Genomic DNA, 25,740 nt, shown 5'->3' on the forward strand with positions numbered 1-25,740 from the left:
GAGGTCCCCTCCAACTCTCAAATTCTGTGATTCTGTGATATTGTGTCAGCTACCATTAGGCATTAAGGATACAAAACCAGAAATGAAACAATCTATCTTCAAGGAATTTTTATTCTACTGAAACAAAGTATTTGATTATATTGAAACAATAAAATATTAGAGTTTATAGAGTTTTAATTGGGGGGAAGAATAAAAATATAGAATCTTCTCACACGTGTACATTGCAGCATTTTGCTATAAAAAATTATGAAGTTTATGCTTTCCAGATCTTCAAAGGATCAAAGAATGTACTTTATTCTGGTTAAGTATAGCCCTGGGAGAAGTAACTTCATTTCAGAATGTTTTATTTTTCATATTTTCAACTGGAGATAATATACTTATTCGGCATATCACAACTGGGTTCCAAAGTCAAAAGAGGTGTTTCTTTTGAAAGTACTGCTATCATCCCAGTCACCTAGGCAAGAACTTCAGAGACAGTTTTGACTTTCCCTTCTTCTTCAGTACTCATAGCTAAGCAGTTATCAAGTACTGAGATGATCACTCCATAGCATCTGTTGCATCTGACTCCTTCCACCCATCACTCAGTTATACTCTGATGCAAATTGGGTTGAGTCATTGCCAGTCATCTTGACTCTCATCTTGCCACTGGACTCTGAGGACTCTGGAGGAGATAGTAAAGCTGACAACTTTGGTGGTTCTTCTTCTCTTAATTCCAGTTCACACCCAAGTCAAGACATCACCTTTGTGATGTTATTGGACTTGCTATTGCAATAGCAGTCTCATCATTGCTCTTCCTACTTCTAGTCACATTGTTCTTCTCTGCAGAGCTTCCAAGATAGCCTTTCTAATGACCCTGTCATTACATGCCTCAGAAAGTTTGAGTAGTTCCCTATTGCCCTTAGCATAAATTGCAAACTCCTCAATCTGCCATGTAAAGCCTTTTGCAAGCCATACTTTCCAACATTTAACATAGAATACCATGCACACTATATCCCAAACAGAATAATCTTCTTGCTAGTTTTCAAATCTGGCTCTACCTTTCACAAGATAGTTAAGTGTAAGGTAGGTAATGTTATTATCCCCATTTGCAGTTGTGAAAACTGAGAGAGTTTAAGTGGCTTGCTCATAGTTAATAAATATGTGAGGCTGGATTTGAACTCAAATTTTCTTGACTTCCAAGTCCAGCTCGGTATCCATTGATCCACTTAGCTGCTTCTAGTAGTAATAATAATTATTATCCTACTTATAATATGAGGAAAATGACTTGTGAATCTTGAAATATTACAAATATGTGAATATTTATTTTTAAGTATATAGATTTAAAAATATTGATGTTGGAAGGGAACAAAAAGGTCATCTGATAAATTAGGTAAAAAACATTGAAGATATTGAATGACTCAGAGAAGGTCACAAAATCAGTTATAGGTGAACACAGAACAAAAACTGAAGTATTCTGATTCCTAGGCCTGGGCTTTTTAAAAAAAATAATACCAGTCCCTTGGGGCAGCTAAGTGATGCAGTGAATAGAGCACCAGCCCTGAAGTCAGGAGTACCTGAGTTCAACTCTGACCTCAGACACTTAAGATTTCCTAGCTGTGTGACCCTGGGAAAGTCACTTAACCCCAATTGCCTCAGCAAATAATAATAATAATAATACCAATCCCTTCTCATCCTCTTTCCCCATAAGAGATTGTCCTATCACTAATAAGTATCAAGCACATCTAGGTTCCAATTAGTGTGAATAGAGACTTTCCTGAAATGGATGCATGTATTTGAATTTGGACTTTTTTAAAGTAATAATTATATAATATATGGTCATTAGTTCCAGTATAGTGGAAATACACAATATGAATTTAAATAATGCATCAGCTTTAGGGGATTTAACATTGCATTAATGAAATTCATTATTGTACTAATTAGGACTTAGCTGTACAAAGCTAACATGGTAATTATAAAAATTAAATTATATTGCAATTAAATAATTATGATTTTAAAATTATAACTTCATAATTATTATCTCATTTTTTCTTCACAACAATCTTAGGAAATAAGTGCTGTTATTATCCCCATTTTACAGATGAGGAAACTGAGTTCAACAAGTTAAGTGACTTGTCCAGGAGCAAACAGTTGGTGAATGAAGTGGGATCTGAACTCAGGTCTTCTTGATTTCAGGTTTAGGGAAGAAGTTGTACTTATTCCATAACAAGCCCATTTGAACTTCCAAGTATCTTGGATACTCAGAAAACTCAATTCAATATGTATTTATTTTTTAAAGTAGGTTTTTATTGATATCTCTTGTTTTTGTATTTCATCTGTTTTCTCCTATATCTAGCTCGCTCTCTCCTTCTCCCAAAAAACCATCCTTTATAATAAAGAATTCAAAGAAAATGAGAGAGGGAAAATATCAACAAAACTCATAAAAAATCTCATGCTATATGCAATTTTCCATACTTGTGAATGCTAAGCTCTACAAAGAAGGAAGGAACTGTTTATCTTTTCATAGCTCTTCTTTGAGTTTGGGCTTATTGGTTTTTTTTAATTTAGCAATATTTAATTTAGATTGTTTTGTGATTTGTCATTATGTATATTGTTTTCTTGGTTCATTTTACTTCACTTTGCATCATTTAATGTTTGTCTAACATTCATTATGTTTGCTGTTTTGATGGCATTCATATACCACACTTTGGCCATTCCCCAGTTGTTGGGCTTCTACCTTATTTTCAGTTCTTTATACCACAAAAACGTGTTGCTATGAATATTTTGGAATATATGGAGTCTTTCTTTTTATTGATGAACTCCTTGGGGTATATGCCCAGCAGTGGAATATAAACTGTAGGGCCTTCTAAGTCTTATTCCAAATACTTTCCAAAATGATATTGCCAAATCAAAGTTTGACCAATGATTCACTAGTGTCCCTATCAACACTGACTATCCCCCTCTCATTACCCTTGCCAATATCTTGGTTGTGAGGCTTTCATTATTTATTTGTTAAGCCTTCATTATATTCATTTTTGGGAGAATATAAATAAAAAATTGAAAACTATCTTTGCCTTCAACCCAAGGTAAAAAGCTTCTTCAACAAGATGTAGATGCTAATGAGAGGCAGGAGAAAAAAAGAAAATCATGGATAAAATAAACTGAATAAACAGAGTATTTTAGTTATTTGGAGATGAAAGGCCTTTTTAGCTGGATTCATTAGTCTTCTGCTCACAAGTTTAGCTTTGCTTGGAAAAATACTAATGTCTTCTCAGGATGCCAAATCATGCATCTGTCTGAAAAAAAAAAAAAAAGCTCATTTAAAAATTTTTGTATTCCTCTTCTTTAAAAAAAAAAAAAAAAAAGGCAGTTGAGAAATAGATCTGTTGATTATGACATTTTCTTTGTTTGTTCATTGTTTAAAAGTATTGGAAGGTAGCTACAAGTAAGGGATTTATAAATGCTCTCTTTTTTTCTTTTAAGCTCAGGGATGTGGAGGAGAAAGAGGAAGTAAAGGGAAAGGAGCAGGAAAGGAGATGAGAAAAAATCCATCCCGTTTCATCTTAAATCTGTCTTGATTCGCTCTTGAGTTGACATTTATTGTTTTAAAACCTTGAGAAAATGTAGTGAGGACTTGCCCAGCACCATCAGTTTCTGTATGAAATGTTTAAAGTGCACATTTTTCATCTGATGCCAGAATGCGGATCAGAGCCAGGCCTTGTTTGACAACCAGATGACTAGCACAAAGGGGTTCCCCTGATGAAAACGCTCAGATATGTGAGCTGGCACACAGCACAGATCCCCGCTCACCCCCTTCAGAAGCCAGAGCACAGTCATGTGCGGGGCACATGGGCCGCCAGCACATCGCCACACGGAACCCAGCAAGGCTGGACTGAGTAATCAGGCTGGCCAAATTGGGCCATTTTTCTACGCCTGAAATTCAGAGAGCAGCTTCAGGGCGTTAAATGGAAACAATTTGAATGGCAAAATGAAAATTGACCACACATTGCTGAGAGGTAAGTAATGCTAATCTGTAAGTTTGCCCTCATTTAAGACGCACACAAGTCAGGGATTCCAAATCAGGAACAAATCTTTACCACTAACCTACAGGACTAGAGGAAGGGGATGGGGGTGAGAGAGACAGAGACAAAGAGAAAGAGAGGGAAGGAGAGAGGGAGGGAGGCAGGGAGGAAAAGAGAGAAATAGAGAGAAAAACCAGGAAAGAGACAGAGACAGAAAGAGAGAGAGAGAGAGCACATTGTCTGCCAGTCAAACTAGACTTCGAATGGATATTCCTAAATTGGAGCTGTGTCTTCTCTTGGAAAGGACAGGTTCTAATTTAGTGTTTAAACAACATGACTTTCATACCAGTCATTACTTTTGGCTTTCCAAGTATTTAAAAGTGTTCTTCTTCTTCTTCTTTTTTTTAAAAAGAAAGCAGGGGGGAAAATATTTGGGCCTCCCAAATGGATTAATTTTGTGGCTTTTCAAGAGGCTCGGGACCTCCACATGGGCCAGCCACTGGGCTGGATGGACAGGGAGGTAAGTGGAGATTATAGGTCGATCAGAAGGTAAAGGATGAACACTCAGGGTTTCCCAGTTTATTTCCAAGTTTGTCCATTTAGAGTATAGGTCCACCTCAATTTACACAATATCCAAGTTCTTGGAAAGTTGTGCTTTTAAAATTTTAAAATAATTGCTTTCATTTATTTATTCAACAAAAAAATTGTCGAACATTTGCTGTATTCTGAGGGTTAAGGATGTACAAAGACCAAAATGAATGTTGTTTTGATCTCAAGGAGTTTGTGTGATAAATGAGCACAAATCCTTTGGTAAAGAGAATCCTCACCTTGCCTACCCATTCCTGGAGTAATCTGGTTTGTGCAGCAACAAATCCAGAGTTCCTTATATAGGATTTGTTTAGTGTGGAGTCTCTCTATAATGATATACTTGACAGGCCATCTCTATAGCACTGTAAGGTTTACAAAGTACTTTCGATCCATTATTTAATTTGTTCTCTTTAACTCTGTGAGCTAGATTCTCCTGGTTTTTCTTCTTCAAAGCCCTTGCCTTGTGTTCTACTCCCTGAGGCTGAGTTATGCTTAGTAATTTCCCTATAATCACTATAAGAGTAACAGGTAGGATTTGAACCCAGTCTTCCATTATTCTCCATCCATTCTCACTGTTTCCTCAATGCTAGGATACCTCTTGTGAGCACAAGAGACTGGATTTATAGTCCTCTTGGAGATAGATGGAATTGATCCCACTTTTCATTTCTTAGTTCAAAAATTGACTCTCCTTTATCACAATAAGAATCACACTCTTATCAGTACTGCGTGGCCTCTGATAAAAAATCTCTAGGGCTCCAGGGTTCTCTGAGTATTGAGCTTTCATTTTTTCAACATCCAATAAGCATCTGTTGAGCATTTATGATGCACCAAGCATTGTGCCTGTAGTTTGAAGAATATGAGGGAAGTCAGACACAGAGGATGGCCAGGTAAGGGAAAGACTGGCTTGATGTCCAGGCATTGGTATGGGAAGCTCCTAATCAGAAACTTTTAAAAACACCTTTCCCCTCAATTTAAAGTCAAAAAGTTGCCCAGTTCACTGAAAGTCTTTCTCCAAACATACAACTACTATGTGTTAGGTAGTTGCTGAACTCAGGTCTTCAAGATTAGTTCTCTATTTACTTTGTCCCACTGCCTCTCTTATGACAAAGACAAAAATCAGAACAAAATCCTGGCCTTGGAATGCTGTCATTCATTTTATTCTTAACTTTACATCCCCCAAAATGTGCCTTTAGTCTTTGAGTAAGAAGCCAGGAAGGTCAGAAACTTTATCTAATAAAAAGATGTTTCAGCCTCTAGTATAAAAGAAAGTCCTGTGGGAGGAAGAGTTGGTATTCCTGGCAAATAATAGGTCAGAATTAATTCTCATTAATACCTCTAAAAAAGTTAATTTTATGAAACAATAAAATGATGGGAAGCTAGATGGTTTGCCCAACTTCTTAAACTGTGGTTTGCAACCCCATATGGGGTCTTGTAACTGAATATGGGAATCACAAAATTATAATTTATTATCAATAAATGTTTGATTTGCATAACTATTTTATATGCCTGTATATCCAGGGTCACATGAAAATTTCTTAGGGGAAAAGAGGTCGTGAATGGGAAAAGCTTAAGAAACCCTGGGTAGTGTAGTGTATGAAGTGCTGAACTTAAAGAAAGGAAGACCTGAGTTCAAATTTGGACTCAGATATTTTGTAGCTGTCACTTAACCTCTGATTCATCTCATCTGTAAAATGAAGATAGTAATTTCACTTACCTTTTTGTGAGGATCAAATGAAATAATAATTATAAGGCACTTATCATAGTGCCTAGCACATAGTAAGCACTACATAAAATCTATTAGTAGTAGTATTATTAGTGTTATTTAGCAATGTCCCAGAGCAGACTGGCCAGTCTGAAGTCCTGTTCCCTCTTATCCTACCCTAAGGGAACTGAGGTTAAAGGAGAGTTTGGAAGAACCCACCTGCCATGAGACTCTATAGAAGAGAGACATGCACATTTGAGCCTTAAAAACATGTTTGAGATTTAGCAGCTATGGAAGAGAGACAGGGCTTTTACATAGCTGCTAAACCTCAGTAGACATGTTTTCATTCATCATGGGGTGAGTAATCAACATTAAGGTTTTTGGAGGGCTCAATCCGTCTTACAACAGAGTGTAAGCAAGCTATGAATTTGTTCCTGGTATATGGAAATAACTATCCTGACCATTTGGGTGAGTGGGTGGGGGGCACAAGCATTTCTTAGGAGATCATATTTTGGTCACTGCAGTCCTTGAAGGGAGGAGACATGAGATGTATCTTTAAGCAAATGAATAATAAACCTCTTCTGGATCCCAATTAGGAACAGATGTAATACATATGGACTGTAGACTTAGAGTTACAAATAAATGTTTTGAAACCAAATATTTGAAAAACAAGTTTTCTTTTATTCAAAAAAAAAAACTTATCTCCCAACATCAATTCAGGGCTTTGATAAGCCCAGGTGGAGCTGCAGTGGCTCATCCTTAACCTCTATACTGGGGGCAAGAGAACAGTGTATAGAGAAATTTTGCTAAGAGAGCAGATCAAAGCTAGAAGCATTATTAAAATTAGGGCACTTGGGCTTTCTGATCTCCTCACAGCTTCTTTAAATGCATCTGTCCTTCATCATGCAATTAAAAGAATGCTAGATTTAATGTCTGAGATTCCGAGTTCAAATTCTAACTCTTAGAAACAGTGGTACCTTTGGACAAATTATTTTTACTACCCTAAGTCTCAATTTTTTCATTTATAAAATGAGATGGATGGATTATTAAAGTTTCTTAAACTGTGGGTTGTAATCTCATATGGGGTTTGTAACTAAATGTGAAGATTGTGAAATTATGATTTATGATCAGTAAATGTTTGATTTGTATACCTATTTTATATACTTATATACCTGGGATCATGTAAAAATTTCTCGGGCAAAAAGGGGTTGCAAGTGGAAAAAATTTATGAAGTCCTGTTCTAATAATCTATGGGGTCCCCTCCAAAACTAGATCTCCGATCCTTGTCCTGTTCACCCAAGATTAAGAAAATTCATCTTAAGTTCTTAATAAATATGTTTCCAAGGGCTTACAATATAGTATAGGAAGAAATGACTCATACAAAACATTAAAGTGAAAATATGGAGAAAATATGAAAATATGTACTAATTTGTATTTATAAACATTCCTCTTAATTCAGCTCAACTCAATAAGCCTTGGTTAAGTGCTGTACTAGACACTAGAGAGAATAAATCAAAAATACAGTAATCCCTGCCCTCATCAAGCTTACACCCTATAAATGGTGAAATGAATAGTTCACACTGTTTTATCATCCACAATTACCTGACAATAAGCCTCTTGAAGCCAAGTGCCATTTATTCCTTTTAATTCTTACTTGTCATTTATTTATATTTTTAGATATATATTTGTTTATAATTTATTCTTTACTGAATTAGCACAGTAAATATTCAATAAATACTTGATTAAATAGTTTATTTAAAATGATTACTCTTCTGCTCATAATGCAATTAGTTCCTATAAAAACTATAACTAGTGTAGAGGATGTATTGGTATTCTATACTCATTTAATGGGTGAGGTTTGTCCATGTAAATTATGTCCAGCTGAGTCTGTCTAGATAAGATTGACAAGGAGGCAAGAACAGCTGTCTCTTGAGTCTTTTCCCCTTACATTTTCCCAAGGATTCTTGTCAGGAGGGGTAGGAGGAGGTTGAGACCAGAGCTACTCTGTTTTCCTTAGAATGAGGAGGTACCTGGCTAGAATTATATTTCTCTACTGTCTTAAAAACCTGTGGATTTAATCTATGGAATATATATGTTAATTTATGGAAAATAATATTAGGTTTTAGCTGTGTATCTGATTATTATCCCTTACTGGGGAAGAAATGCCCCAAGCTTTATAAATCCAAAGCTTGAGTCCCTTCTTATCAAATGCTAGTTCCACAATTAAAACACATATTTTGAATAACAAATAAGCTCATTTATCCAAATTCATAGCAAATCAAAATCAGTGAAAGTATACATAGGAGAATTTATGCAGAAAATAAATGTTATAACAAGATCTCCCTTTGGGAATAAAATAATTCAGTTCAACCAAGACAGTCTCAGATCTCATTCAAGGGGAAATTCTCTATAGTCTCTAGTGTAGTAAACAAAGAATGAAGTGTATGGAGTAGGACTAGAACTTCTGGTGAAGGCTTGCCAAGCCCTTTTCAGGGTTATTCATCCACCTTTAGTATCTACCTGCCAACTAATTCTTACCTGTGGCTCCAAGAAATGTGCATAGCGAACACACCCTGATAAACTGTCTCAAAAAATGGGCTCCTGATAACTGACAAGTCCCAAACCAGTTAATGAGTTAGGAAATTGTCCATCCCCAAGCGTGTAAAGAATCCACTGAGGCGGAATGGGTAATTGAGGACAATTTATTCTAGTGGTCATGAAGGCAACTGAGTAGGTGCAGTGGAGTGCTTAGAGCTCAGTTAGACACATGCATACATATCAGAGTCATTTGCTGCATCCCAGACCATCCCTGATCATCTTGACTTTTGTCCTACTACTCAAATTTAATGATTAAGGAAGAGAAAGTAAGGCTGATGATTTTGTTCAACTCTACTTCACTTCAATCCAATTCACAAATATGTTGAAATATTACTTATGATGTCATTGATCCTCTTCAAAAATGAAGGAAAAAACAAGAAGAAGGGCATAGGGACATAACCAAGAAGTCAGCTCCCAAGAGGTCAACTTCTTCTCAAAGTTTCTCTTTCTTCAGGAAAGAGTCTAAGATCACATGTCTTCTTTCTTGAAACTGAAAGTAAGAAGACCAGGATCTTTCTTCTCCCCAGTTCTAAGTCCATTCTCAAGCAGATATGAAACATTAATCATCAGCCTTTACCAATTAGAAGAATTCTATGTAACTGGCTATTTGAGCAAAGGATTACAATAAGAGGAAAGACCTGAGGTTTTTTCTCAGAGTGCCCAAATTCAGAAGGTGACTTCAGTATTTGCAATTCTTTTGCAGCGTTAAAATATCTGAGTTTAAACTCTGGTTTGCAAGACTAATGAGTTAAAATAAGAAACCAACAACTCACTCCAAAGGAGTTTTCCCTTTCCCTTTCACTGTGGCAGCAGCCTTCCTAGCAGCATTTAAGGATTTGTGCCATTTTCCTTAAACACAAACCTTGTTAGTTTCAGCTTTGTTTTCTAAGGTTATCAGCAGCAAAAGTGCATGGTCTTCATCAGCTAAGCATCTACTTTGCCTGCTATATAAGCTGGGTACTCTAAAAAGTCATGTTCCGTTCCGAGTCACTGGAGGACTACTTAGCATGCTGAAGCAGTACTATACTAAATTGTGCCCTGGCACCAGAGTGAACATGGCTTCCCTAAGTACCTAATAATCTTACTTAATAAAGCTACCAAATTATCACCAATATATCCAAAATATCAAACTACTCAACCAACCTGTGGAGTCTCTGGGGATTGGCAAGAAGTTGAATCATCTTTGCTTTTATCCTTAGAGGTTTGAAAATCTAGACAAAGATATGCAGAACTGACAATATATTTTCAGTTTTTGCTCAGCCTACTAGGGTCCCTGCTTCAGCAGATGCCTCCTCTCCTAGAAATGCCTTTTTAAAATACCCACTAATTGCAGGCTCTGGAATTTAATAGCTCTTGTGTGTGAGGATGGACTGCAAGGAAAGTTCAATATAGTCTATTGTCTGATCAGTTTGATGGCCAGATTGGCGTTCTGGCTTCCTATTGTTTTCCAAGATGTATTTCTCAGGGGTCTCTATGATTCTGAGAGTGTGCACATTCTCTCTGCTGGTTTTGGATGGGGTCAGCTAGGAAAATGTCATGGAAGGACATATGGACTCCTTTGGATGTCCTTCTTTAGCTCTTTTTGTTTGAGTCTTTTCTTGAGCTAAGTAAATTAGCAGCTTTCTGTCTTGCGTGAGAGCTGAGCTTTTGGTCAAGACCCTGGAAGTTGTTGAAGTTCAGCACAAGGCAGGACCAGCTTGGCCCCTTTCCAAGGGGGATTAGTTACTGAAGTACCAAAAGGCCCTCGTTAAAAGGCAGTCTCACCTTATAACGAACAGCAAGGACCCCAAGGAGAGTTCTATAATGAGGCCCCCATGTATTTCTAGCTGTTTCACACTGGATGGCAAGAGGGCAGGTGTAGTTGTTTTTTCTTCTTTTAATGCAAGAGAAAATGCAGCCTAAATTCACCTTTAGTTCTTATCCCTAAGATATTTAGTGAATAGAATGCATTTGTTAAAGCTCAGCCAGCACTTTACTCATTTAGTTTGATTTGTAGTTTAGATCTAAGCTCAGTATAGATTTCTATTTATTAAAAGATTTTCTGTAATCAAAAGTAAAATGGGCAATAAGGTAAGAAATGGAGGCAAATTATTCTAATCTTTTTATTGGAGCCATTGAAAATACAGATCTTTTCTAAATACGGAAGATAAAAATTGTAGTGCTAATAAGATGATAACATATTTGGACAATGCTTTCAGATAGCCAGGTGTACACAGGATAGAGCACAGCAAGACATCTTCATGAGTTCAAATCTAACCTCAAACTCTTAATAGCTATATGATCTTGGGTAAGTCTCCTTAAACCTGTTTGTCTTAGTTTCCTCATCTGTAAAATGACCTAGAGGAGGAAATGGCAAACCACTGTAGTATCTTTTCCAAGAAAATCCTAAATGGGATCATGAAGAGCTGGACATGATTGAAATAACTAAATGACAAAATAATGCTTTCAGATTGTCAAAGAACATTTTATTTATTATATTGTTTGATCCTCACAACCTCTTTGTGAGATATATTAGGATATGTTTCAATACTGGTTCTATAATAATGATTTTATTGACATAGGGAACTCCTAGGTGAGGACATTGCCTATACTGATCCAGATGGGTACTTTCTCTGTCACATGTGCTCCTCTTCCTCCTCTTCCTCTTCCTCCTCTTCCTCCTCCTCATCCTTCTTGTTGTTCTTCTTCTCTTCTGCTTTTCTTCTTCTTCTCTTCTGCTTTTCTTCTTCTTCTTCTTCTCCTTTTCTGCTTTTCTTCTTCTTTTCATCATCTTCTTTTTCTTCTTCTTCTTATTCTCCTCCTCCTCCTCCTCTTCCTTCTTCTTCTCCTTCTCCTCTTCCTTCCTCTTTTCCTCCTTCTTCCTCCTCCTTTTTTTGTCATGCCAATTTTTTATTGTTTTTCTAAATCTACAATTTGATACTCAAATTCTGAAAACCCTACAAAATTGCTTTGAGGATAAGGAAAGTTTTACAATGACACTGATATGACAATTACTTCTCTAAAAGGAATGAAAGTTGGCCTAAATTAATCACACAGTTTCACAGATTAATGTTTTTATTATTAAATTCTAAAAACTAATAACTTGTCAATACTATCCTAGTCCTTTTGTTTTGTAAATGGATAAATACTTCTTTTGATGAAAGATAATATAAATTATTTTATGCATTACTAGATAACATATGACAATAATACAGTTTTTACTGAATACCACAAGAAAACAAATACTAAGTGTCATAATTGAAATATTGCAAGCCAGTTAATAATTCACTCCTTACATTAATGAAAAGATAACTATTAAATATCCATAGCAATATGATAACTCAACTACAACCATATGATCCTTATACTTTACACATGTAATTCTTCCTACCTGTGACTATCAGGTGTGTGATATATAAATAAGGTGTTACTTCTAATGACAACAGATCACTGGGTGATTGAGATGTCCTTATTAATCCACACATTCAAATATAAATATTCCAGTAAGTGTATCACATAGATTCTTAGAGAATTATCTAGACTTGGGATGGAAAGTGCTATCCACATCCAGAGAGATAACTATAGAGACTGAATGTGAACCAATGCATTGTATTTTCACCTTTTTGTTGTGGTTATTGTTTGCTTGTTTTTTTCCCTTTTGATCTGATTTTTCTTGCACAGTATGATGAATAAGAAAATATGGTTAGAAGATTTGCACATGTTTAGCCTATATCAGATTGCTTGCTGTCTTGGGTAGGTGAAAAGTGGGAGAAGGAAGGAGAAAAAATTGGAATACAAGGTTATGCAATTGTGAATATTGAAAACTATCTGCATGTATCTGGGAAAATAAAACACTATTGAAAAAAAAACAAAAAAGCACCAAGAAGATGTGACTTGCCCACACAATACATATGTGTTAAAGGTAGGACTTCAGAGTTTCCCTTGATTTGAATCTGGCTCTCTAAGCACTATTCCATGCTGCCCTTCTGAGGTAAGGGTTATTATAGATATTATTTTCACCATTTTACAGATGAGGAAACTGAGGTTTTGAGAGATTAAGTGAGTTGTTCTAGATAATGAGTTTTTCAGACAATCCTTCTAGTTTCTATTCTATTTAACTGTTCAAAAGGAAATGGCAAACCATTCTAATACCTTTGCCAAGAGAGTCCCAAATGGGGTCATGAAGAATCAGACAAGACTGAAAAAGAATGCAACAACAAAAAATCTGTTCCAGAAGATATCAAGCACAGTGTCATTAGGCATTTTCCAATTAAATTTGTCTTGTATTAGGCACCTATGGTGGCATTTAACTTTTAAAATTAAGGTCTTGGTTTCTTCAGCTGGAAAATGAGGGATTGTCACTAGCTGTCTTCTGAGGCCCTTTAATTCTGCAATCATATGAGCCAGACACTGTGCTTGGGATAAAAAAGCAAAAAAGCCCCCATTAGAATGTAGCTTCCTTAAAAGAAAGGATTATTTCATTTTCTTTTTGTATCCTCAAAGGTCTATTACAGTGTCTGCCACACCATAGCCACCTAACAAATTATTGTTGGATTAATTGATATGAATGAAGAACAAAAATAGTCCCTCTCCCCAAGGAGTTCACATTCTTTTGGGAGAATAAAGATGTACACAATGGATAGATATAATATTTTAACTAGACATTTTTTCTGAAGCTGTGGGTCTCATTTTAAAAAACACATTGAAAAAAACTGTGAAAAACTACTTTGATACTTTGAAGTTGCCATCAAGAAATAATTTCCTCTGAATTATACCATTTTTGAAGTTTACAAAGCCAAATTAACAAGCGTTCACTAAGTGTTTATTATATGACAGCTACCACTCAAAGTACTTTCCTCACAACATCCCTGCAAGGTGGGGAGTGCAAGTAGATTATGTTATAGATTTAGAAATTGATGGTCAAGTGTTGTGACCATCGCTCATGGGCACAAAGCTAAGAAATGCCAGAAATGGAATTTCAAGGCCAAGTGGTTTTAAGTTGTAGTCTGGATTCCTCTTTCCTAGTTGGCTCTTGAGATATCTTCCATCTCTAAATTCTGGAAGGTGGGAAAAACCCAAGATTTAGAAAGGATTTTGGAGATCACTTAGTCCAACATTATCACTAAGTGGAGATTGAGGTCAAGATGCACCTGAAGTCAAGATGCACCCAGATTCAAATACCAGCTATCTATGTGACTCTGGACAAGTCACTTAACCTAAGTTTCCTCATCTATATAATGGAGATAAATAATAGCACCTATCTCCAGAGTTAATATGAACATCAACTAAGATAATAATTATAAAGCACTTAACACACTGCCTAGCTCATAGCAAGGACTATATAAATTAGTTATACTTCTTATTTAAATAATAATATTAGAGAATTGCCTGGTCACTAGCATGTGGTGACTCGCTGGAGGTTACACAGTCAACATTTGTCAGAAGCAAACTCAAACAGCAGCCTTCCATACATTCTGTCTCTCAGTTTCAATTCACTAACATTAAATACAAATCTTTTTTTTTTTTTATTTTGATACATTAACAAATACTGGGCACTTTTCCTGAACAGAAAGACAAAGCAAAAAAAATTGTGATGAATTAATAAATGTTTGTTGACTGAGCACTGACCCCTGAACCTTTGAACTCATCTACAAAACATTTTTTGAAATCACAAACTAAATCTAAACTCTTTTCAAAGAAATACTTGGAGAACCATATCAGACCAGATCTGAATCTATTTTTGTTCCAGAACATATTGAATCACAACATAATCAGAATACAGGACCAGCCTGTTCTTGTAGTCAAACTGGAGCTGAATTGTATTACACTTGATTCTAGGATCCATGAAGTACTAATAAGTTTGCTGGAAACATATTAATGGTGTGATTTTTGTGACATTTCTCACCAGTTCCTTGTTCTGGCTTGTACAGACTGTCCTTCGTGTCCGCCAAGTCTTACTTTCCTTTCCTTTCCTTTTATTTTTGTCTTAAACTTCAAGTGCTTTCTGTATTGTTTTTGTACATGACCTTATTGTTTTAGCAATTAAAGAATAAAACATACACATATGTCCCTGGGGAAATCAGAATTCAAGAGGTTAAGTGTCTGCATTACACTGCAGAGTGCAGCTCATATTCACCAGAGGATTCCACTAAATTGTTTGGATAAACTGAGTAAACGTCAGTGGGAATTCTGACACTCTGCATTACATTAATCTTCATAACTACTAGGCCAGATGTGTACACATGTTTCTAGGATGCTGAATTTTCAAGTTAACCTCTCCAACCTAGTGCTCTCTGGAGTGAGGGTGGAGGGGGACAGGGGGAAAGGTTGTTGGCAACAATTTATTTTCATTTTCCTTATTATAAAACATGTGCCCTTATTCTAGGGGGATTTGTGTTTTTATATCTGATTTTTTTGAAAGTTAATAAATTTTAAATTTCCAAAACAGCTCCTATCATACAAATGGAAGAAAACAAATTTTACTTATGTCATTAGTGTTACCAACCGTACTGGTGTTTGATATTATTTTTAACAGGTATATTAAAATGATTGCTATTTCATTCTTTTTCTGAAGAGAGCTAAGAGTTTTTATTGCTTGGACCCATGGGAAAGAACTAGGCCCAAAGGCTGGAAACTATAGGTAGGCAGGTTTTCATTTAATGTTAAGAAGAATTTTACAATTATTAGCATTGTCCAATACAAAATTAGAGACCAAGGGTCATTATAGGCATTTAGACAGAGGTTGAAGAGATTGTAATTTGTCCTTGGTTCTCAAAGGGGACCATGACATCGGGGAGATAATGTCATGACATGCAAGTGAATTGGTTTAAGTGAGGAAGGGCTAATGATCCTCGAGGAGGGAACTTAAAGATGGGAATTCATTTTTTTCAGAAGGGTATGGGGTTAAATGACTCTGTCCTTACATTCTATGAAGCCCACATTGTTGGGGGGGATTTATTTTCCTGGTGGTGGGAAAGAGGGAAAGAAATTGGAATAAATAACTTCAGTGGTCCTTTCTAATTTGGGGATTCTATGATTCTCTGAGTTTTGGCATATATGTAATATGTATTTTGAAAACACATAAATATTGTAAAACTTCAGGGAAATTGTCATCATTACTCTATTGTACTGTTTTCGACTCATTGCTTCTATGTGTGACTTAGCAGGCTCATAACACTTTGTAAATATTGCTAAATTGAAGAATTATTTTGAATACCCACTGTATTGTTTTGACTCACCCCATCTGTCTGCTGTGGAAACAAATGAGCTCCTCTCCACATTGCTCACCTCCTCCCATCCCACTCCCTTCCTCTCCTCCCTTCTCAGGAGGATGAGCAGGCTCTAGGGGAATACAAAAGCCAAAATTCCGAGTGTGTAGAAGGAAGGGTTAGGGTTGGAGTAAGGACATTTGAAGCCAAGTTAGAAGCTGTTCTGAACATAGGGAATGTAGGCAACTGGTGGCCTTTGTAGAGGAATCTAGTAGTCTCTGGTGGTTTCTCCCCTTTCTGACCTCTCACAGTGTGCTTTCTGAACTGCTTACATGAATCTTGGCACTTGGTCATATTGTCTCCAGGACTGTATCTACGCCTTAATTACTTCAAGAATATTTGATTTCAACAGTGTGGGATCTCTTCATGGATGCAAATGGCAAATTCTCCATGTATCACTCAGATAGTTCATCCAGAAGCTGTTAAAAAACAACTCTATGCTTGATCTGGGTTTATAAAGACAGAATCTACTGTTGAGGCTTGTATTCTTTTTTTTAATTGTAATAAGTTTATTTATTTTTAATACACATTGCTTTATGAATCATGTTGGGAGAGAAAAATCAAAGCAAAAGAGAAAAACCACAGGAGAGAGAAAAAAACAGAAAAAAAAAGAATGAATGTAGCATGTGTTGATTTACATTGTCTCCTTAGATCTTTTTCTGGTTGCAGATGGCATTTTCTATCCAAAGTTTATTGGGATTGCTTTGGGTGACTAGCCTTTAATAGTTGATTATCTCACATTCTTACTGTTGTTGTGTACAGTGTATTCCAGGTTCTGTTTTGTTTCTTTCAGCATCAGTTCATGTAAATCTTTCCAGACCTTTCTAAAATCAGCTTGTTCATCATTTTTTATAAAACAATAATTTCCATTACCTTCATGTACCACAACTTGTTCAACCGTTGCCCAGTTGATGGGCATCCATTCATTTTCCAATTCTTTGCTACCATAAAAAGAGCTGCTACAAACATTTTTGCAAAAAGGATGTGGGTCCTTTTCCCTCCTTTATGATTTCCTTGGGATAAAAACCCAGTAATGGCACTGCTGGGTCAAAGGGTATGCACAGTATGACAACTTTTTGAGCATAGGTCCAAACTGCTCTCCAGAATGGTTGGATCATTTCACAACTCCACCAACAATGTATCAGTGTCCCAGTTTTCCCATATTCCTTCTAATATTTATTATCTTTTCCTGTCATCTTAGCCAATCTGAAAGGTATGAGGCGGTACCTCAGAGTTGTTTTAATTTGCATTTTTCTAATCAAAAGTGCCTCAGAGTATTTTTCATGTAACAATATATGGCTTTAATTTCATCATCTGAAAATTGTTGATATCCTTTGACTATTTATCAATTGGGTAAGGGGCTTGCATTCTAATGAGGGAAACAATGATATAAATGTGCAAAATACAGACTGAAGAGGAATTCAAGGATGTTTGGGAAGGGAGGGCTCTCACCAATGGAGGGCTTCGTGTAGAAGATGTGCTTGATGTGAGTGATGAAGGAAACAGGTTCCAAGAAGTAGAAGAGAGGAGAAAGGGCATTCTAAGTATGGGACATGGCCAATGCAAAGAAATAGAAATGGGAGATGGTGCACTGTGTGTAAAGAATAGGAGGAAGGTCACTCTGGCTGACTCATAGCCCATTTGGAATAGAGTAAGGTGTAGGAAGACTGGAGAGGTAGAAAGGAGCCAATTATGAGGAGCTTCAAAGCCCAGACATGTTAGTAAATGAGGAAACTGAGAGAAACAGAGTTAAATGAGTTGCCCAGGGTCACACAGCTAGTAGGTGTCTGAGGCTAAATTTGAACTCAGAAGATGAATTTTCCTGACTTCTGGTCTGGCCCTCTATCCACTCTACCACCTACTGTTCTCTGTTATATGCCATAGCCTAATCTCTCCAACAAAATTGTTGGACCCTTGATTATTCTTCTTCAGGTTCATGGATTTGATTCTGGGTGGGATATTAGAGGTGTAAATAAGTCCATAAGTCCTCCTTAGAGGTCCATAAATCTAAACCCCTAATTTTCTAGAGGAGGAAACTAGCTCAGAAAAGTTCAGTTACATACTTAGGATCACATAGCTAGTAAGTATATGAAGTAAAATTTGAACTCAGATCTTTACTTCAAGTTCTAGGCAAGTCATTTAATTATTCTAAAAAAGAAGCAGTAGCGGCTTTGGATTAGATCAAGAATTCTTAACCTTTTTGATATATGGACTTCTAGTAAAGCCCATGAACTTCTTCTCAGAAAATACTTTCAAATGAATAAAATATATTATAAAAATATTACTAAGGAAACCAAGAATATTTAAATATTTAGAAATAGAGAAAATTTACATTCATAATATATATTGTTATAATTTTAGTATTAATTTAATATATGTATTGTTTTATATGTTTATATCTTATATTTGCTTATATATTATATATATGTTGTATCTATGTGTGTATCTACATCTATCTATATACTTTATTTCTATCTATATCTATTTTTATATTATATGTTTATATATCTATATAGACATATATTTATATCTTTAAAACAAGGTCAGGAGCCCTAGATTAAAAAGCTCTGGTCTAGTGATAGCTAGATGGCATAGTACTGGCCTTGGAGGCAGGAACACCTGAATTCAAATTTGACTACATAAACTTACTTGACCATGGGCAAATCACTTAACTCTAACTACTACCTCTCAAAAGCAGCAGCAGCAGCAGCAGTTGTAGTCTAAACTCTCCTCTGATTCTAAAGCTTTATAAATGCTTTTCAGCTTTTATCGATTTGGACCTATATCAAATGACCAAGAACGATGGAATTATATTGCACAGATCAGATTTAGTAGGATGAGCAAAAGTTGTATTTAACTGGCAGAAGCCTCCCTTCTACCCCTGTTTTAGAACACAGACTTTTCATAGTTAGAAATTATATATATAATACTGTATATGATGTTGCCTCCACAATTACTGATATATTTTGAGAAGAATTCTCCTTAGAAAATAAGAAATGGGGTAAAACTTTGGGTTTCATAGGCAGGGCTTCTTAAATTTTTTCCATTCACAACTCCTTTATGCCCAAGACATTTTTATGTGACCCTGGGTATATGGAGATATAAAATAGGTATACAAATCAAGCATTTACTGGTAATAAATCATAATTTCACAATCCCCACATTCAGTTACAAGATGCTATATGGGATCATGAATCACAGTTTAAGAAGCTGGGCCATAGAGGATAACCAGTATGGTGAAGGGCCCCAATTTTGCTTCAGATGAAAAATAATTAAAAGTGTTTACTCTGGAGAAGAAAAGACTTAGTCTGGTGGGAAGACAGAGTTCTTTAAGTATTAAGCCACCAGGTCTTCTGGGTCAGAACCGGGAGCAATGAGTACAAATTCTCCAAGAGGCAAATTTAGTCTTGCAAAAATTTCCAATGGTTGGATTTCCAACAATCCAACAGAAGAATGGATTGTTGTGGGAGCCTACCCTAGGCAAGGTTTGCAAACAAAAATGGACCATTTCTCAGGAATATTGCAGAGAAGATTCTTGTACCAGGTGTAGGTCGAACCAGATGATTTCTTAGGTCTCTCCCAGCCTCAAATTTGTGCTTCTCTGAACTGAATCAGGTTTTGTAGCTAAATTATTTATAGACAGAGCTGAAATGAAACCCATGTCTTCTTCTGACTCTTACCTATCATCAGCAAATCATCAAGAATTGGCAGATTGACTACAGTGCCCCTCTTTAACTGTCTCCAGCTTTGGGCTTCGCTCATTAGTGACCTGATGTTTTTGTTAGCAGTTACTTGCATTAATAACATCACTTTGGGGTTGAAAAACCCTTTTCTCAAAACTTTGTGAGGTATTTATTATAAGGATCATTATCTCTATTTGCAGATGAGGAAATTGAAACTAAAAATAATCCATCAGCAAAAAAAAAAAAATCCATTTATTAAGTGCTGGTGATGTACTATCCTGCTAGGTTCTCAGGAGAAAAAGAGGAAGGTGGAAAAATCCCTGCCCTCAAGGAGCTTGCAGTCTATTGGGAGGGGTAACATGTACTTTTACAAGTCTATACTATATGTGCATGTATAAAAACAAATATATATCTATTCATATACAGATATTATATATAAATTTTAAAATTTGCTTGTGGTCTACAATTAGAACCAAGATTCACATCACTGATACCCACTTCACTGTCTTTTTCTTTTCCAGGCTGGGCTAAGATCAGTTTTCAGAATCCTGAATTCTTCATTCTTCTAAGAAGAATTCTTCTTATTCATTCTTCTAAGAAATTTGGTGTTTCATAAAGATGATGTCCTGAACTAGAAATCCATCTCCCTGCGAATTAAAAGGTTTGATTTGTAAGAAATAGCCAATCTCAGTCATAGAGTAGTAGAATTTGAAAGCTGGAAGAAACCTAAGACACCATCTATAACAATTCCCTCATTTTACAGATGAGTAAACTGAGGCTCACAAAATGGAGGTGACTTCTCAGAATCATTCTCAATGAACCAGTTTCTAGCTGGGAAGGTATAGTGTACTAACTAGCAATCTGCTACAGGGGTCCTCAAACTACAGCCCTTGAGACAGATGCAGCAGCTAAGGATGTTTATCCCCCTCTCCCAGGGCTATGAAGTTTCTTGATTTAAAGGCCCACAAAACAAAGTTTTTGTTTTTACTATAGTCTGGCCCTCCAACAGTCTGAGGGACAGTGAACTGGCCCCCTATTTAAAAAGTTTGAGGACCCCTGGGCCCTTAGCAGATTAGCAATAGTAAATATTTTCAGTTGAGATACAGCTAGAAATACCCACAAAAAAGAATATTTATATTTTATAATATATATTTTTGTAAAATATATTTCATAAAGTTTGTTTTATGAATATTTTTGTAAATTAGATTTCACAAATATATTTTATAAAATTTATATTTATAAATATATTTTGTAAAATATGTTTCATAAATATACAAGAACACATTTTGTAAATATAAACTTTTAAAAATGTGTTTCACAAAGTTTATATTTTATAAACGCATTCTTATATATTTATGAATATATGTATATATAAACTTAGTAAAATACATTTCATAATATACTTTTAAATGTTTATATTTTTTAAAAATATATTCTTATAAAATATTTCATTTATTTCCAAAGTTTACATTTTATAAATATATATTTATAAAATATGTTTCATATATAAATAAATAAATATTTTGCAATATTTATATTTTTAAAAAATAAGAACATTTTAAATAAAAATATAAGCAACCCCTTTAAGCTAATGGCAATATTTTCTGTTTGTAACATTTTAAGGCCTTCAAGATAATTTCCATATATTATCTCATAGGATTCACACAGCAATCTTGTGTTACAATCAGGGCAATAATTAGTCTCTATCAGTGCAATAAAATATACCTGAGCCAATAGGAAACTTCCGTCTTTTCCTTAGGGAGCTTCTGGTGCAACTAGAGAGACAAAACTGTCCAATTTGTGACACTGAGGATTCTAGTCAAACCTGGTTTCCCAAGAAACTACTGACAGAACTTTGCAGCGACTGAAAACTTCCCAAATCAGTTATCAGAGGGGAAGAGACAACAGACAGGAAAACAAGCTGAAAGCAGAGATTTGTTGGGGGGTAGAATTGGGTGGGAAACTTCCAGGGACTCTCTTGGGCTAAATTAGCCTTTAGTCTAATCTCTTCCATCTTCTCCATTGCCATCTCCTGGCAGCAATTAGTAAATTCTGAGGGCAGAAGTAATGAATTAAGAGGCAAGTTTAGGTTTGCTATAAGTAAGTGTGCTGGTAAATGTTTAACAACCATCTCTCCAAAAAAAAAAAAAAAAAAAAAAAAAAGAATACTTTTAAGTTTAGTCTGTATTATTAACATATTTTCCATGACTTTTATAAGGCTAGAAAATCAACATAACAATGAATCAAGTCCCAATTGGTGGCATTTGGTGATTTCTGAAATGTAAATGCTCACAATGAAAAATTTAACAATTTGCTCTTGGGCTCCAATTTGAGCTGGTTCCAGCATACTGCTGGATGGAACTAAGTAGAAGTAGAATGGACTGCTTTATGTGAAAGTGGGTAAGAGGCAGCATAGTGAAATATTGCAGAGAATAGCTAAGTCATTCACAGTTGATTATCATAAAATATTGCTGTTTCTATACAATGTTCTGTTTCTGCTCATAGTGAAGTAGAGCAAGAATTGAACCTGGAGTAAAAAAGATATGGATAAAAATCCCACTCACTAGCTCTGTAACCCAAGCTGAATAATTTATTCCTTGGCTGTAAGAGGAAAGAGTTAGACTCAGTGACCCCTAAGATCCCTTCCAATGCCAAATAGACATAGGCTCATTGGAAATGTTCATGCAAAGGCTTGTTGCTAATTGTCAGCGATTCTTTTTGCAGGTATGGGTTGGATTAGATTGCAGTGCCAACATTCAGTGATTCTGAGGTTATGACCATTTTATTAGAAAAGGAACCTGAGGATCACACCTAGAAGAATTTAGAACTTGGATCTTTCAAATTCTGGTCCAGTGCCAATTTCACTCTACTGTGCTAACTTAATCTTTCTATCATCCACAAATATTTATTAAACACTTATTATTGTTATTTAGCTGCGTTCAAGTCTTTGTGAGCCCATTTGGATTTTCTTGGCAAAGATACCAATGTGGTTTGCTATTTCCTTCTCTAAGCTCATTTTTACAGATGAGGAAACTAAGGCAAACAGAGTTAAGTTACTTGTCCAGGATCACACAGCTAATAAGTATCTGAGGCCAGATTTGAACTCTAGAAGATATGTCTTCTTAACTCTAGACCCAGAATTTTCTGCAATGCTACCTAACTCTCCATTAAACACCTACTGTATTGTATATACCAGGTTAAGTCGTGTTTTTTGGTCTTGTTTGGAAGAGAATTAATGGCATCGTGACTGTGCTAGGTGCTGTGGATAAAAAATAAAATTCCTTATTTTCAGGAAGTTTATATTCTATTAATTAGGGAATAGAGAGGAGGGGAGATCTATACATAAATAAATTTTTGCACATATACAAAATAAACACAAAGTTAAAAAAAAAATGGAGCCGAGGCCCCTGATAGCAGCTTTCCTGCTTCTTTAAGAAGATGGTGTTTGAGCAGAGATCTGAAGAAAACAATGGATTACTTAAATACCCATGAACATAAAGGGGTGGTATGAAAATAAAAGAAAAGTACAAGAAGATAAGTTAATGGGAAAGAATTGAATTCAAGTCCTGTCTTTGATATAGATTGACTATATAGCCTAGACAAGTCTCTTAGCCTCTTTCCTTCTACTCCCAACTCTCTAAAACTATAAATTGCAGAGCAGGTGCTAATCAACTTTAGTAGAGGTTGTGTCTCCATCTTGAGTCTCCTACGCCAATGAAATTGTTATCTGATCTGAAAAAGAGATCAAGAAGTACATTCCCAGAGCCTTTCTACAACTATTGGTTCCTTATTTCTTTTTACTATATAATATTTAAAAATATTTTTAATATTTATTTTTAAAATTTTCAATTCCAAATTCTATCTTTCCTTCCCAACCCTCTCTCTCTCTGAGATGGTAAGCAATCACACATAGGTTTTTTGTGTATATTCATGTAAGATATTTCCACATTCGTAATTTTGAATAAGAAAACTCAGATCAGAAAAAAAGAATGAAAGCAAGAAATTTTTTAAAATAGCATGTTTCAGTCTGTATTTAGATAATATTTACTTTTTTTCTGGAGATAGCTAATAGGTTTCATTAGTCCTTTGGGATTTTCTTGGATCATTGTATTGCTGAGAATACTTAAGTCATTTACAGGTTGATCATCATAAAATATTGCTGTTACTATGTACAATGTTCTGGTTCTGCTCTTTTTACTTTGTAACCGTTTATGTAATTTCTTCTTTCCAGGTTTTTCTGAAATCATCCTGCTTGTCATTTCTTAAAGCACAATAATATTCCATCACTATTTGATTCTTTATTTACTGACCATCTCCTTTGTGGCCAGCATTGCCAGAAGATTCTGCATTAAAGGGAGGACTGTATAACCTTGAGCCCCAGACTTATGATTCACAGGCCTGGGTCCCAGGGCCTGTGTTGGGGGGTGGAGGGTTGGGAAAGGTAGCTCAGGCATTAAGCTTTTACAGCTGGAGGGGCTGGTATCCTACCAGGTAATCCCGGGGCCTTCTTGCCAGTGAGATGATACTCCCCTAGGGCTGAGTTCTGCTCCCTCTCAGGATACATTCATTGTGAAAATGTTTAACAGTTCTAAACTTTATAAAGTGTTCAAGCCCAGCATGAATCATTCTTTTTGAACTTGTTTAAATGTGTTTATAAAATAAAGCTGTAGCCCTCCACTCTGCCGGGCCGAACGTGAAGGTAATATGTTTTTAATTGGGGAGATTTGGGGGAAGGTGGCTGCCTGCCAGGGTGAGGTCACCCTTTATGAATGCTGTACTCAGGAGAACAATGTGGACACACATTCTTTTACAACAACTGTTCACCACAGGTCAGTCAGAGTCGGCCTCGACGGAAAGTATAATGTGGCTTTAAAATCATTTTTAGCTAGAATCCCCAACAATGTGGTCCCCAGAACCACAATAATTCAATGGAGGCAGCCTGCACTCAAGAAGTCCCATTCATTCTGATACCGGTGTGCTTTGTCCACAGCACGTAGAGTGGACTAATAATCAACAACGCCAATAGTAGCTAGCCTTTGTAAAGCACTTTGCAAAGCCCATCATCTCATCCGATCCACACGACAGCTCTGAAAAGGAGGTCCTCCCATTATCCACATTTTTGCAGATGAGAAAGTTAGGAGAGTTTAAGAGAGATTAAGTGACTTGCACAAGTGTGCACAGCTAGTTAGGGCACTCTCCTTCACTTCATTAATAATTTCTTCTTAAATCTGACAGCCATCTTGGAACACGGGGAGTTGGTTGGTTCTTTGATATCAGGAGTCAGGAGACCAAGATTAGTCCTTGCCTCTACTATTAGTTAACAGTGCATTAAGAGATTTTTCTAAGCCTCTTTTTCCCCAAATGCAAATTGGCCTTAATTCCTGCCACCTACCTCACAAGGTTGTTAGGAAGATAAAATGAGCCAATGTGTAATATTGTATAATGGAAAGGAATTAAATTTGGGGTGAGAAACATCTGGTTTGAATTCAGGCTCTGAATCTAGTTGTGTGACCCTGGAAGCTTCATTTTCCTCATCAATAATAAGGATAAAAAGCACTGCCTTACAGGGTTGTTTTGAGGAAAGGGCTTCTATAAATGTAAATCATGATTATAAAGTGCTTTAAAAAGTAGAGATTGAAGCACATTATGTGCCATTATAGGATTACTCTCAAGTTACATATGGGAAAACTGAGTCTAGAGATGGATGTGGCCAAAACCACACAATGAACAAGGGTAGAGTCAGTAAAAGATATTACATGGCTTCCTGAGCCCACTTAGCATCAGATAAGTATGGCCAGGAAGCTAAATGAGTGGGTAACAAAGGTGAGAACAACACTTTTGTTAAACCTTAAGGAGGATGATTTAGATTATTTTGTACTCAACATAGGCAGACCCCACATACAATCCATATCCTCAAAATTGTG

General features: G+C 35.9%; 1 long non-coding RNA gene across 1 annotated transcript; it reads left to right on the forward strand.

Annotated features, from left to right (window-relative positions):
* Positions 1–3,565: 3,565 nt before the first annotated feature.
* On the forward strand, positions 3,566–25,740 carry LOC116421670. The gene is made up of 3 exons (XR_004232147.1): positions 3,566–3,992; positions 20,338–20,477; positions 24,048–25,740. It is a non-coding gene; the product is annotated as an uncharacterized LOC116421670 (long non-coding RNA).

The sequence above is a fragment of the Sarcophilus harrisii genome, chromosome 2 (genome assembly GCF_902635505.1).
Source record: "Sarcophilus harrisii chromosome 2, mSarHar1.11, whole genome shotgun sequence".
Taxonomy (NCBI): domain Eukaryota; kingdom Metazoa; phylum Chordata; class Mammalia; order Dasyuromorphia; family Dasyuridae; genus Sarcophilus; species Sarcophilus harrisii.